Source organism: Rhinatrema bivittatum, chromosome 7 (assembly GCF_901001135.1).
Source record: "Rhinatrema bivittatum chromosome 7, aRhiBiv1.1, whole genome shotgun sequence".
Classification (NCBI taxonomy): domain Eukaryota; kingdom Metazoa; phylum Chordata; class Amphibia; order Gymnophiona; family Rhinatrematidae; genus Rhinatrema; species Rhinatrema bivittatum.
In genome coordinates, this window is record NC_042621.1 from 164,298,781 (window position 1) to 164,312,171 (window position 13,391).

The 13,391-nt window shown below is 48.8% G+C and overlaps 1 protein-coding gene and 1 long non-coding RNA gene across 5 annotated transcripts in view; one reads left to right on the top strand and one right to left on the bottom strand.

The window, feature by feature from the left end:
• Nucleotides 1-8,175, bottom strand: part of CSGALNACT2 (chondroitin sulfate N-acetylgalactosaminyltransferase 2) — a 93,504-nt gene extending 85,329 nt beyond the window's left edge. Inside the window, exon 1 of one of the 4 annotated variants that reach the window (XR_003857819.1) lies at nucleotides 7,685-8,175. The gene's annotated coding sequence lies outside the window, so the exon portion shown is untranslated. The remainder of the gene's footprint in view (nucleotides 1-7,684) is intronic. The other 3 variants (XM_029609473.1, XM_029609471.1, XM_029609475.1) reach the window with 3 other exon arrangements.
• LOC115095570 lies at nucleotides 7,937-12,041 on the top strand. The gene is made up of 3 exons (XR_003857820.1): nucleotides 7,937-8,071; nucleotides 10,951-11,447; nucleotides 11,571-12,041. It is a non-coding gene; the product is annotated as an uncharacterized LOC115095570 (long non-coding RNA).
• The last annotated feature ends 1,350 nt before the right edge of the window (nucleotides 12,042-13,391 follow it).

Here is a 13,391-nt window from a genome sequence, read left to right on the forward strand (position 1 = left end):
GCCTGCCCTGACCCAGCCTGAACCCAGACTCTGATTCTTGCTGCCTGCCCTGACCCAGCCTGGTACCTGACTCTGTTCGAGCTTCCTGTCTCTCTCCACCTGGAGCCACCCTGCTGGGTGGTGTGCACGACTCCTGTCCGGAGTCCAAGCGTAACAGTATGCCGAAGCCATCACATTTTCCAGGGGAAGAGATAGGTCTGTGTCCTGCCGGTGAGTCATCTTTTCACTATTCAAGATGCCTCCTTCTTTAAAGTTTTATACCTGCCATTCCTGTCAGACTTTGAATTATCCAAGCTATCAGAACTGTCTTGCCTGTGAACTTGTTGGTCAGGAACACTGGTCATGCAATAACTGCAACAAGAAAAATGTCTCTGTCTATCAGGAGTGTTTGAACTGTCTGGCTCCTAAACCAGGGTGGTGGAAATGCTCCTGTCTCCCGTGTTTGTTACCTCCAGGCAAACCCTGCCCCTGTTGTTCTGCTCTAGGACCAGCTGTGCAATTAGAAAAAGCTATCAGCTCTCCTAACCAGTTTTCTGTTTCTGGCTCGACTAAAACAGACATTTTTGCTGGCAGTTTGTGGGTAGAAAAACCCAGGACTTACCTGGCCAAGAAGGCTTCTGTGAGACCAGTGCTAGAGCCTCGGGAAACAGGTTTCTCTACAACGGAGAGCGCTGATTAACTCTAGCAGGGCTCAGCTTCCCACAGCTGCCAAGTGGACACTAACGAGCACCTTCCCTAGACGTCCTAGAACTGCCTGTGCCTTCTCTAAACTGCTCCTCCAGAAACAAAATCAGGAGCATCAGACTTTGGCTCGAGGTATCAAGCCCACGGCAGTACAATCTGTGTCTTCCATGCACACCACCTTTAACCATGCTACTCTGCCATCTGAACCTGCTGCACTACCCCGAGAAGAGCCTGAGTCTGCTGAACCGGCCCTGCTGCCGTCCTCGGAGGGGTCCGCACCAGCCCTGCTGACAGACTTTCTACCTCTGCCATCTGAGCCTGCCGAACCGGCCCTGCTGCCGTCTTCAGAGGGGTCCGAACCAGTCCTACTGACAGACTTCCTGAGTCAGCCATCGGAGTCTGCTGAACTGGCCCTGCTGCCACCCCGGGAGGGGTCCATACCGGTCCTGCTGCCACCCCTGGAGGGGTCCATACCGGTCCTGCTGACGCCCCGAGAGGGGTCCGAGCCTGCTTCATCGCCCCGAGAGGGGTCCGAGCCTGCTACAACGCCCCGAGAGGGGTCCGAGCCTGCTACAATGCCTCGAGAGGGGTCCGAGCCTGCTTCATCGCCCCGAGAGGGGTCCGAGCCTGCTACAACGCCCCGAGAGGGGTCCAAGCCTGCTTCATCGCCCCGAGAGGGGTCCGAGCCTGCTACAACGCCCCGAGAGGGGTCCGAGCCTGCTACAATGCCCCGAGAGGGGTCCGAGCCTGCTTCATCGCCCCGAGAGGGGTCCGAGCCTGCTACAACGCCCCGAGAGGGGTCCGAACCTGCTACAATGCCCCGAGAGGGGTCCGAGCCTGCTTCATCGCCCCGAGAGGGGTCCGAGCCTGCTACAACGCCCCGAGAGGGGTCCGAGCCTGCTACAATGCCCCGAGAGGGGTCCGAGCCTGCTACAATGCCCCGAGAGGGGTCCGAGCCTGCTTCATCGCCCCGAGAGAGGTTCGAGCCTGCTTCATCGCCCCGAGAGGGGTCCGAGCCTGCTACAACGCCCCGAGAGGGGTCCGAGCCTGCTACAATGCCCCGAGAGGGGTCCGAGCCTGCTTCATCGCCCCGAGAGGGGTCCGAGCCTGCTACAACGCCCCGAGAGGGGTCCGAGCCTGCTACAATTGCCCGAGTAGGATCCGAGCCTGCTGTACTGGCCCAGCTGCCGCCCCTGGAGGGGCCTGTACCGGTCTTAATGCCGACCTTGGAAGGGTCCGGACCGGTCCTACTATCGCCTCAAGAAGGGTTACGGACTATTTCTCTGCCCCAGGTGGGGTTTGTGTTCCCCTTGTCACCCCAGGAGGGGTTATGGAAATCTGCACCGCCTCTGCTACCCCAGGAGGGGTCTCACCCTGCCGCCTTGTCCCAGGAGGGGTTATGGACTGCCTTTTTGCCTCGGAAAGGAGTTGAACCTGCCGCATCACCCCCGGAGTGGTCTCCCGTTATTCTTGACTACCTCCTGCACAGATGGGATCCAGGAGGAGGGGGAGGCCTTGAGGGGGGGGTACTGTTACGGCTGTGGCTGCTGTGCTACCGCCTCACCACCAGGGGTCCCTCTAGTGCTGACTTTCCTGACAGGCCCAGTCCATCTCCTATGTCCACTCTATGCTCTGGGTGTGCCCTCTTAACCCTGCCTGACAGTTGCCTCGGTGCTTCGGCATCGAGCTCACCTGGGCTCCCTGCTCTAGCCTGCCTTGCGTGGCCTTCGGGCCTATCCTTGCCTTGCCTTGCGCGGCCTTCGGGCCTATCCTTGCCTTGCCTTGCCTTGCGTGGCCTTCGGGCCTATCCTTGCCTTGCCTTGCGCGGCCTTCGGGCCTATCCTTGCCTTGCCTTGCGTGGCCTTCGGGCCTATCCTTGCCTTGTCTTGCCTTGCGTGGCCTTCGGGCCTTTCCTTTCCTTGCCTTGCCTTGTGCGGCCTTTTGGCCTTCTTCCTTGATCTCCATACCTGGCCTACGGGCCTTCCGTGTGTGTGTGTGTGGCCTACGGGCCTTCTGACCTGCTTTGCCCCGCTATTGGTGTGTGGCCTACGGGCCTTCCGTGTGTGTGTGTGTGGCCTACGGGCCTTCTGACCTGCCTTGCCCCGCTATTGGTGTGTGGCCTACGGGCCTTCCGTGTGTGTGTGTGTGGCCTACGGGCCTTCTGACCTGCCTTGCCCCGCTATTGGTGTGTGGCCTACGGGCCTTCCGTGTGTGTGTGTGTGGCCTACGGGCCTTCTGACCTGCCTTGCCCCGCTATTGGTGTGTGGCCTACGGGCCTTCCGTGTGTGTGTGTGTGGCCTACGGGCCTTCTGACCTGCCTTGCCCCGCTATTGGTGTGTGGCCTACGGGCCCTCCGTGTGTGTGTGTGTGTGGCCTACGGGCCTTCTGACCTGCCCTGCCCTGCTTACTGTGCCCTGACCCAGCCTGGACCCAGACACTGCTGACTGCCGCCTGCCCTGACCCAGCCTGTACTTGACACTGCCACTTGCCGCCTGCCCTGACCCAGCCTGAACCCAGACTCTGATTCTTGCTGCCTGCCCTGACCCAGCCTGGTACCTGACTCTGTTCGAGCTTCCTGTCTCTCTCCACCTGGAGCCACCCTGCTGGGTGGTGTGCACGACTCCTGTCCGGAGTCCAAGCGTAACAACAGAGCTGGATTCCAATGAGATGATGAATTTTAGGCTTATTTCATCACTATTTTTTTTTTTCAAAAATGACTGAGTCCATTGTTTTCCGACAACTTATTAATTTCATTCAGGAACACCAGGTTTTAGATGAATTCCAATTTGGGTTAAGAAAGTCTCTAAACACTGAGCTGCTTCTACTGTCGTGGATTAGATGTGCTGCCATATGCCTTTGTCCATGGTTAAAGTTTTGTCTTGGTATTTCTAGATATTACAGCAGCTTTTGATACTACTAGTCATGATATTTAATTAAATTGCTTAAGGGAATGTAGTATTGGTGGCACTGACTTGGACTGGTTCTCGGCTTTTTTTTAATCTAAGAGATCACATCAAGTAACACTGTTTACCAGCCATTCGTCTTGGTAGCCTCTGGAGACTGGTGTCCTGCAGAGCTTGGCATTATCCTCTACAATGTTTAACATCCATATGGCCCCACTTTGTAAGCTCTTAGCCGGGCTCTGTGTGGGATATAGGCTCTCTGCTGATATCCAGTTTTTTCTACCAGTGAAATCTACATGGACTGAGACATTTGGTTTCATTTCAATTTGCCTGACTGCAAAGAAGCAATGGCTAATAAATAATAGGCTGGCCCTAAGCCTAAAGAGAACTGAAATTATGATTTTGCAGAGGGATGATCAATTAAGTGTTCCTTTGTCATCTGCTTTGAGAAAACCAGGTTACCCCCAACTGGGTTACGTGCAAAAAGCTTTAGCATAATTTTGGATTCGAATTAAAGGATTTCTGTTCACTTTAAGGCTAATGTAAGATCTGGTTATTACAAATTACACTTGTTGACGCCTTTAAAACCATTGTAGGATGCCTATGAAAGTAGGTGGGTTGTGCAGGCTTCAGTATTTCCAACTCTTGATTATTGTAATGTGCTTTTACTTGGGCTTCCAAAAAAAATGCTTTGCATGCCCTTCCGAATCCTACAGAATTTGGCTGCCCATTTAAAATCAAGGTTAAGCAGGAGGAAGCACATTTCTCCGGTTCTGAAGGAGCTTCACTGGTTTCCAATAGAGCAAAGAAAGCTTTTGCAGAGTCTGTGTGCATTCTACAAGTCACAATTCCACTGGCAGAAAGTTCCAGAAAAGGGGACCAGCAACTGGAAAGGTCCTCCTCTCTCTTAATTCCAACAAACGGACAGAGCAGATAGAGAGTACATCAAGACCTTTCTATTGTAATTGCAGAGCTCATGTAGCATTACATTAATAAATGAGAGTGTGTCAATTGTTAACATTTTGCTTTGTAAGCCATTTAGAGCTCTATTATGTGGCATATAAATTTCCAGTGTTACAAGCCCTCACAGGCTAGCAGACTTTAGTACCTGGAAGCCACGCTGTATCAAGGGCATGGTGTATTCATCTGCGCCATTTCCTGTCTACTCACATATAGGTCGATACTGTAAGACCGCGGGAGAGTGGACGAACGCCCGCTCTCCCGGCGCGCGCACCGGCCCCTCGCCGGTGCGGGCGATTCAGTATTTAAATGAGGTGACGCGGGAAAAACAGGGAAAAGGAGGCGCTAGGGACACTGGCGCGTCCCTAGCGCCTCCTTTTTGTCAGGAGCGGCAGCTGTCAGCGGGTTTGACAGCCGACGCTCAATTTTGCCGGCGTCGGTTCTCGAGCCCGCTGACAGCCACGGGCTCGGAAACCGGACGCCGGCAAAATTGAGCGTCCGGTTTTCGGCCCGACAGCCGCGGGCCGAATTCAAATTTATTTATTTATTTATTTACTTTTTTTTACTTTTGGGGACCTCCGACTTAATATCACCATGATATTGAGTCAGAGGGTGCACAGAAAAGCAGTTTTTACTGCTTTTCTGTGCACTTTCCTGGCGCCGGAAGAAATTAGCGCCAACCTTTGGGTCGGCGCTAATTTCTTAGAGTAAAATGTGCGGCTTGGCTGCACATTTTACTTACTGTATCCCGAGCGCATACCTAATAGGGCCATCAACATGCATTTGCATGTTGAGGGCGCTATTAGGTGCCGCGGGTGGGCCGCGTGTTTTCCTCCCCTTACTGAATAAGGGGTAAGGGAAAACACGCATCCAGAGCAGGCTGACAGTGTGCTCCGACGGAGCACACTTTACTGTATCGACCTGATAAAAAGCTAGAGTCTTAAGCATTCAACACAGAGTTATAATTGGGTAGACAAACGACCGCCAGAATGTGATACTTAATGTAGTTTGGGACATGATTTAATTTCTATCCAGGACTAAGAATTTCAAGTGAAATCTTCATCTTCTTTTATGCCATATCTTACTCAAGTTTACTGAATAATTCCTAGAACAATGCTTCAGACTCTTAGCCATCATCTCCTTTTCCCATAATGGCATCTGTTGTGTTCCTTATGAACAGCAAAAGTGCCAGAGATTTTAAATTATTATTAATAGCTTGTCAGGCTTGCTGCTGCAGTTTCCATTTTTAAACATGCAAAAATTGTGCTTGTTTTGGAAAACTGAACACAAAGAACTTCAGCTCCTAAAATGCTAACAGGATCAGAGTTTAAAATATAGGGCTAACATACTGAATGAAAAATGTCCGAGTTGCACACCAAAAATGACTAGATGCTATCCCTTTGTGCCATCAATATGTGCACAACTAACTTGTGCATGGAAAAAGAAAGATTTAAATCTGATAAGAAGAACATGATAGTTCCAGAAACCTTTTACTTTTGGTTTCTAAATCATTAATTAGTAAGTTCTGAACACCCTTAATACTAATTTCAAAATTCCATATTGATATTATTCTTACTTTCTTTAAATATTCAACTCACAAAATATCACATAATCATGTACAATTAAGCGAGTGCAGCAGCACCTGTATTCAAGGAAATTGTGCAGTCTTGCAAGTAAAGAAGCTTGAACAGGGCTTGTCATTCTTTTCACCTCTTGCTCTTTAATGCCAGGACAAGTCAAACCCAACATAAGGCTGAGAACCCTCAAACCGATGTTAAAGCTTTAAAAAGTAAGAATCAACATGATAATATACTGTGAAAAACAGCCTGAACTATTCAATCACAAATGCCGATTCTTTCAAGATTTTATATTGTCACCGTCCTGCTATAGGCTTAAAATACCAGTTTAAACTGATTTGTTTTTCTTCTTTTGTAGGTACAAGGGCTGGTTCAGTGGATTAGCAGAGGGATACAGAACTTTTTATCATTAGGAAAAACAGTCCAGATTCAACTCACATTGACAGTGCCTGAAGTTAGTTTATCATCATGTCTTATGTTAAACAGGTTGGTGAAATCAGCTCAGTTTCCAAGAGTCACTGCCTAGATTCCCATAACAATGGGCTCCCAGTTGATAGTGTCAACAGACAAGCCAAAGATGGAAGGGGCAAATGGGCATGAAAAGTGAGTCATCTTCTTACACAGAAGAGTTGAATCCTTCAGAATCAGATTTGATAAAGCCTGTCAGGAAGATACTGGGCAGCGTAGCTTGCATGTGCTGCACCCTCTGTAAGTGTAGCAGGATTTGGACTTATCCTCATCACTCATCTTGCTTACAGAGATACCCAGCTCACTCACTTCAATCCATAATTCATTATGTATTTATGCACAACTGAAGAGTGATTTGTAGTTTCTACAAGAACTTCGGTCTATAAAAATTAAAAATAAAAATAAAAAAAATAAATAATGCGAAAAGGAGCTGTTAAAAGTGCATCTCTATAACCTTCCTTTCTCAGTTTCTTTCATTATTATGGATATGGGATGGGGGGGGGAGGGGGGAGAGAGGTAGCAGGCAAAAGTTAACTTTGAAGAAGATTAGTCTACTCATTTTTTAATTCATCATTAACACACAAAAAAAATTAATCTTAAAATATATTTTCAGAGTTCCCTGCTACAAGAACTGTATTGTAACAAAGATTATATTAAATCTGGATAGTTCACAATCCTCAAACCTCTGTTTATACCTCAGTTCTGTGAATGTTTAAGGAAAAATGATGACACATAACTGGAGTGTAAATAGATAGATTATTTAAATATTTTTTACAAGGCATAAGTGAACTTTGTGTGGGAGATGTGCTGGAAAAAAAAAGCTCACTGTAAGCTACTGGTGTCTGCTAGTTTAGGATAAAAAGGTAGTTTTAGTCAGGAACCACAGGAACATTAAATCTTAAAATGCAGATTAGCAAATCTAATGCCATTTTTATATCTAATAACGCCGTTTTTAGACTAAAAAAGCAGAGAACAGGTGATGAACAAGTAGAATAAACCAAGTTCTGTTTGTGCTGAAATGGAATGGAAGACTGGCCAGAGATCATCTTGCTTCCACGCAGCAATATCAGACCTGTTTCAGCAAAAACCTACCTTTGTACAGAGAGAAGAAAATCACACAGAAAGACAAAGCCCGAAAGAATCCCGGCGTAGCTGAATTCCTCTCCTTAGGCTAGAGGATTTGCTGGCTAGCACAGCACAGACCTGCAGGGGGAGGGGATGCACAACATTTCCAAACAGGGAACCAGAGATCAGCTTTAGAGCGGTTTTCATTGAACTCACGGGCAAGGGAGGGCAAGGTCCAAGAGATCGCGAGTAATCTGCCAATCCATCGTCCTGCCTATCAAGAAAACTAGAAATGCATTCCCGAACTGAGGCAGGAACTGAGCGGCTCCTCTCGAGCAGTGGTAGCGAGCGGCGGATCCCCACTTCGTGATCGGGGAGCGGCCACCGTCCCTCCCCCCTTCCCACACATTCTCAGTAAGAGAAAAGAGAGAGAGAACGCTCGGGCTGACGAAAGAAAGCAACACAGAGCACGCCCTCCCCCTGCAGGCTGCCGCGCCGCCGGAGGCAGGCAGCACAATCCGGAGAACTTCCTGTGAGAGCAAGGAAATGAGGCAGAGACAAGCGGAGAGAGAGAGAAAGACAGCGATCATACCCACTCAGGGGCGGACTAGCCTACAGGGCGATCAGTAGCCTCAGTGACGGAAGCGAGGAGAGTGTCTAGGTGTCCGATTTTTGGCCGGACAGTCCTCGTTTTCTCTGTCACTGACCTTGCGTCCGGTGCCCCTGCCTTTCTGACATCAGGGCAGGCAGACTGCAGCAGTGTGTAGGAAGGGCCAAGAGGCAGCAGGGCTATGTGGGAAAGCTCAGGGGACAGTGGAGTGAATTTATTTATGCTTTTTGGCACATCAGTGCAGATTGCATTCAAGTACTGTAGGTATTTACCTATCCCAGAGGGTTTGAATCTTAAGTTTGTACCTGAGGCAAAGTGAAGTGGCTTGCCCAAGATCATAAGGAGCAGCAATGGGATTTGAACCCTGCTACTCTAACCATTAGGAATAGCCTAGTGGTTAGAGTAACAGGCTACCATCTAATGCTAGTGAAAGCAAGTTAGTTTTAGGAAGGGAGAGTCAAGGGATGCCCCTTTGCTGGTGGTGACTGTAATAGAGAGCAAGTTTATATCTGCAAAAGATAACTTGCAAGCAGCAGTGTCCATGTGCATGCAGCGCACCTGACTGAGGAAAGGAGCAAGGGGCCCACTCTGGACAAAGAAAGAGTGGAGCTACCTGGAGCAGGGGGGGGGGGGGGGGGGGAAGGTGGCTGCTAAAGGGTAAGGACTGACAGCCAGCACAAGAACTTCATGTGATGCAGCTGCTGGGGATGGAGGATGGAAGCAACAGCAGAAGAGTGTGGGCCTGTGTGTCAGAGAGAGACTTAGTGCTGGGTAGAGAGAAGACTGGAAGAGTGGGATCTGGTGCTGGTGCTGGAGAGAGGGGGAACCTGTACCCTCAGATGGCCAGGAAGAGGGGATTAGGGCTCTACTGCTGGGAATGGTACAGGAACCCGTATCCCGCTCCTCACCTGGATGTCCAAGAATTGTGCGTCTATGCTGTTCGCCTAAGAAAAAAAACATTACCTCTTGAAATTGAAGCTCAGTCGATCTGCCAGCAATAGTGAATCGAATATGAATCCCACGCACCAGTTCACAGTAGAGATCCAATCGAAGAACTGTCCAACTCCTTGCAGAGAATTATATATAATCCCCAAGCAGGATTTTGGCGCGAAGCATTTCACATCGTGACATCACGTTGGGGGAAAAATGAAAAATTTTGAAATAATAATAAAAATTTTCAGCTAACATCTCTCTCATATTGCATAAACCACATGCCCTTTTGACAGATATGCCCCTTTGACTGACTTTCGGCGCATGAGCTATGCTATTCGGACTTTCTATGCTGTAAAATGGGTAGGGCTAAGTGCACTCTTTTTTTGACCATCACGTGTGTTTTGAGCACCCTTTTCATTTGTGTTTCATTTAAATACAGCATTGAGCGACCAGGAGAGGAGTCTGTGTGCGCGTTGAAACTGCGGGAGCCAAGTTTGGACGCACTGTTTTAGCGCATCCATATTGCAAAGGCCTTTATGTGGGTTCCTTGCCCCATCTTTAAACCCACAATCCAAGAACTGGGCAGGTGTTGGAGAGGGGTTTGGATATGCAGAGGAGGAAGTGAGGGAAAGGGACATTGGGCAGGGTACCTCCATAGAGAGAAGGTTGTGGGTTTAGAGATGGGGCAAGGAACCCACATAAAGGCCTTTGCAATATGGATGCGCTAAAACAGTGCGTCCAAACTTGGCTCCCGCAGTTTCAACGCGCACACAGACTCCTCTCCTGGTCGCTCAATGCTGTATTTAAATGAAACACAAATGAAAAGGGTGCCCAAAACACACGTGATGGTCAAAAAAAGAGTGCACTTAGCCCTACCCATTTTACAGCATAGAAAGTCCGTATAGCATCGCTCATGCGCTGAAAGTCAGTCAAAGGGGCATATCTGTCAAAAGGGCATGTGGTTTATGCAATATGAGAGAGATGTTAGCTGAAAATTTTTATTATTATTTCAAAATTTTTCATTTTTTCCCCCAACGTGATGTCACGATGTGAAATGCTTCGCGCCAAAATCCTGCTTGGGGATTATATATAATTCTCTGCAAGGAGTTGGACACTTCTTCGATTGGATCTCTACTGTGAACTGGTGCGTGGGATTCATATTCGATTCACTATTGCTGGCAGATCGACTGAGCTTCAATTTCAAGAGGTAATGTTTTTTTCTTAGGCGAACAGCATAGACGCACAATTCTTGGACATCCAGGTGAGGAGCGGGACCCGGGCTCCTGTACCCGGGCGCCCCGAGTCCTGGATGTCCACGCAGGAACCTCCAAGACTTGAGCACCCGGGTACAGGGCGCGTTACAAGCGCCCAGGTCCTGCTCCTCGCATGGACATCCAGGACTCGGGGTGCTGGGTACAGGCCCATTAGAGTACCCGGCTTGTTCTCGGACGCCCGAGTCCTGGATGTCCATGCAGGGATAGGCCTGTACCCCGGCACTCGAGATCTGCACATCCATGTAAGGAGCACAAATCAGGTGTTCGTAATGGGCCTATACGATCCTGCTCCTCGCCTGGACATTATTCTTGTGCTATCTCGTAATGCTCTCCCATGTGCCCTACTCTTGTTGCTTTTCCATTAACTGCCTGGATATCACTTTGTGGACAGTAGATATTCATACATGTTACCTTTAATTGCAATAATTTGGGATTGACAACATTCTGATGTATGTAATGGTTTTCTTTGTTCACAGTTCCGACAGACAGAGAATTAGATTGCCATGGCTTAAAAGCGACCCTTTGTGCAGAAGGAGAGGGCTGCTGGAGGTCAGAACGAGCAGGCAGGACCCAGTGGTTGCCAAGTGCTCAAAAAGCGATCACATGATGCACGCTTCTCGGATGCCGAGAAGGAACTACTTTGTTGAATCGTGTGTGAAAATTATACAGTGCTCTTCTGATCGAAGGCTTTCTCGTCTACCAAGTAAAGGATTGGGAGAGGACAGCTGTGCACGTGAGCTCCTTGTCAGTAAAAATCAGAGATGTCAAACAAATCTGGCACCACTGGTGCGACACACGAAGGGATATGAAAGAAAAGGCAGCCAAAATTGAGACATCGGCACACAGGGCTGGTGGTGAGCCACCATGCGATATTGATTTGACCCCCATAGAGAGCTAGTCCTGAGCACTCTTCGCCCGGAAGTCATGGATGCTGTGGGTGCACCATACAGGTGCGACACTGGACCGAGTGAAGGTATGACTTTTGAATGTGCTTCCATATTTTCGTATGATGTTTTTCTTGTGGGCGCTTGTGTATTTAACCGTTGAGAATTATATAAAAGAACTTCAGCTTGTTTTAATCTATCTGTCTCCACAGATCAAGGAGTCAACAATGTAGCTGATGGCATTTGAAGGAGAAACACAGTTTCCCCCATCATCGGACTTCACCTTTCCTACTTCAACGGAAGTGTCTCCCTGCCAACCAAGCCTGCTTGTCGAGGAGACCCAACCCGAGGTACCGATCACACTTGATTTGTTGCAGATTATTCCTGAAACTCCGGGAGATGAGACAACAATGGTTCTGGATGCCCTGGGAGAGGCAGTCTTATCCATGTAGGGGATGGGCAGTGACTTCTGCTCCGGCACGATGTCAAGAGTTAAGCATCATGGGTAGGAGTCTGTGCACAAGGTACTCGATTTAACATTCGTACTGAAAACACCGAGGCAGTGGCAACAATGTCCCATCTGCTGGACAAACAAATCAGCACCGTAAAGGATGTTGCCAGTGTGGTGCGGTCTCTCAGAGAATACATTTTCTTATGTTGGCTTAATAAAAGATTTTAGTTTTGTGTGAGCTATGCGTTATGTCTCTTCTTTATGGGCTATGGTTTGGACAAAGGCCAGACATCGGCCTTGCTCTGTACAAGGGCAAGGTCGTGGTGGAGTTCCACGCCCAAGGCCTGGATCAAAGCCTCACTGGTGCATACACATTGGACCAGGTAAATGGGGCCTGGGGGATCGCCTTGGCCAAGAGCAAAAATAAATACTGTACAGCACTGCTTCGCCTACATTTAAATTTCGTAGCACACCTGCAACAGGGCCCACTACATTGTGGTATAATACCAACTTCCCCATCAACACTTTCGCTCATCTTCGCAGTCCCCAACGCCACGTGGCATCATTACCATTTCCCTTACCTCTTCATCCAACATCATAATCATGTCTCTCCTCTGGTATCATCCTCTTCTTTCCTTCGACATCTCCACCCCCCACTGGGATCAGAAACATCATCACCTTCAATTGTAGTAGGCTTTCACTCACCCAAATACACTCATTATTGACTGACAATAAATATAATTTTTTTAAATGAAATAACTATGTACAATTTTTTCATTAACAGAAGCGGGGTGGGGGGGCCAGGTTGGGGTCCCTGGGAGACAAGGAGGAGCGTCATCAATGGGGTGAAGATGGCCAGCTTGGTGGGGCCTGGGCCATAGCCATGAGCGATTTAGCTCCAGCGATTACTTGGAGCAGCTCAATCACTTGCTCCTGGCCATGCCTCAGGTCCGCCAAGTTGGCCACCATCTGTTCCTTGAGCCCTGTCATGGAGTCCAGACTCTGGCTGAAATGGACCTGCAGAGCCAGCATAGCATCTGAGCATGCCATGATGGGAGAAGATATGCCTTTCTCCTATGGCCCTTCCTCAGGTGCTGCATGTGCTTCCTGGAACCGTTGAATGATGGATGCTGGTTCTCCAGAGAGCCCATCGTTGTCTTCAATGACGATGACCTCCACAGACACGGGAATGGGAGAAAGAGGAACACCTTCTGCCTCCTGAGGTGGTGATGCTTCCTGCAGTGGTGATAGAGGCTGTGGCATGGGAGGTGCTGGTGGTGATGGCGGTGGACCTGCCAGCCGTCCACCCTCCTCTTCATCCTCAGATGTGCTGCTGGTATTTGAAATGATAACTATCAAAGTGTAACAAACATAATACGGAGAGGCAGTGGTAGTAAAGGCAGGTCATTGGGGATTTAATGGTCAAGATTTATCAATTATGCACTACAGATAGAGATAAACTCATTGTCTAGCTAACCATTACTTGCATGGACAGTTAACATTGGTGTTCACTGCACTTTACATTAAAAAATAAATTAAGTAAAAGGCGTCATCACATGCAACGTGATCAACAAGCGCAGTT